Below are 1,937 nucleotides of genomic sequence, written 5' to 3'. Positions count from 1 at the left end.
TTATTTATGCAAAACAGCTTATTCGAAACAACTTATTTATACAAAACAGCGTATTTGTGCAAAACAGCTTATTCAAAACAGCTTATTTATACAAAACTGCTTATTCAAAACAACTTATTTATACAAAATAGCTTATTTGTGCAAAACAGCTTATTCAAAACAACTTATTTATACAAAACAGCTTATTTGTGCAAATAAGCTATTTTGCACAAAATAAGCTATTTTGCACAAACAGCTTATTCGATTCCTAGGTCGCCGATCCCAAACGGAATTGCATATCATCCCTATTCTTCTGAGGTATGTGTGTATTGTAATTCGTGACAAGTTTGCGTGATTGTGAATTTGTAGAGATTTCAATTTTGAATTGCGGAACGCTATGCGTGAAATCGTGTAGATTTATAATTATGAAGATGTGGTTACTGATTGCAAATCTCACAAGGTTGTTGTTAAAGGAGGAAAAGCGGATCCATTGAAGGTTCTTGAAAGAGTTCAGAGGAAGAGTCATAGACAAGTTGAGCTTCTTTCTCCGATCCCAAAACCACCTTCAGAACAAGAGAAAAAAATTGAAGAGAAAGAGAAACCTAAGCCAGAGGAAGAAAAGAAAGCTGAAGAGGTTAATTAATTATTTTTTTTCTTTTTTAAATTTATCTGAATCTGTGATGGATCATTTTTATCATTTTTATTTTATTATATGGTGCAGCCTAAGGTTATGATAGTGATTCTGAAAGTTCACATGTATTGTGAAGCTTGTTCACAAGAAATCAAGAGACGCATTGAGAAAATCAAAGGTATGTTACTGTGTTCTGTTTTGATTGAAATTCATATTTTCTTCACTTTTATTTCATTCACTTGTTTTGGTTCAATTCTCAGGTCCCATCCTTTCAGGAATTTGTCAACTGTTACTACCGATGATTTTGTGTTTGAATTCGAATCTTGCTATGATTTTCAATTTTGGTTACATATAGATGATGGGTTTGATTGGTTTGGTGATGAAGTTTGCTGGAGATTTTCAAGTTCCTTTGCATTCTTGATTTTTGGAAGAAAAAGGACGACGTTGATTGTGAAAGGACGACGTTGAAGAGGAGGAGAATTGGGAGTAATGAGTTGGAGGGATTAGGGATTGATTTGAATTTGGGAAAATTGATGATGGACTTGGTTTGAGAAATTGTCGAAATCAAATTGGGAATTTTTCTGAGAATTGTGATTCTGTTGCTAAGAATTCAAAGTTGGTGCCTGAATCTGATGGTTTTGAAAATGTTCTGTTATGGTTGAAAATTCTATATGTTTTTTATTTTTGATTGTGATATGCACCATGTTGGATCAAAGAAAACCATTAAGTACATCTAATGGTTTTGGAGTACAACTCACATAAACCATTTCCACAGCAAAATGGTTTTGGAGTACAACTCACAGAAACCATACCCATAGCAAAACCATTAAACAATTAGTTTGGTTTCGTGTAGAACACTATCAAAACCATTAAACCACACTTATGGTTTCAGTAATAGTTTTTATTTAAAATCATTTGTCAATAATAATTTTCACTATTCTTTTATTTTATTTAGCATTTGACAATTATTTTTCTTTCACATACAAGTCTATTAAAACCATTAAAGCGTGATTATATTTAGACAAAGTCAGAAATTCGTTTTACAACGTAAAAAATAAAAGAGAGATGACGAGGCTTTACAAAAAAGTGGTTACTTATTGATTAATTCACATTAGGTTATAAGTGTGTACTATTAAGTGGTTACTTAATAATGATTTAAATGTTTATCACAATTTTTTTAATACAAAACCATTTTCACTGGAATTGGGAAATGATTCGATGTGAAATCTGTTGGTATAAGCTGGAATTCGGATTTGATGAATTATTGAGAATGTTGTGATGAATTGTGTTGTTTATGATCAATCCGGTTCGGATCTGGTGTTAGCAT

The 1,937-nt window shown here is 31.8% G+C and overlaps 1 long non-coding RNA gene across 1 annotated transcript; it reads left to right on the top strand.

Moving 5' to 3' along the window:
* The first annotated feature begins 281 nt into the window (after nucleotides 1-281).
* LOC146942103 (uncharacterized) lies at nucleotides 282-1,555 on the top strand. Its single transcript, XR_015032583.1, has 3 exons — nucleotides 282-613; nucleotides 701-788; nucleotides 871-1,555. It is a non-coding gene; the product is annotated as an uncharacterized LOC146942103 (long non-coding RNA).
* Nucleotides 1,556-1,937: the final 382 nt, after the last annotated feature.

This window comes from Medicago sativa, chromosome 3 (genome assembly GCF_051527215.1).
Source record: "Medicago sativa cultivar Bolivia chromosome 3, Bolivia_mono, whole genome shotgun sequence".
NCBI classification, from domain to species: domain Eukaryota; kingdom Viridiplantae; phylum Streptophyta; class Magnoliopsida; order Fabales; family Fabaceae; genus Medicago; species Medicago sativa.
This window is presented reverse-complemented; position numbering and strand designations above follow the sequence as displayed.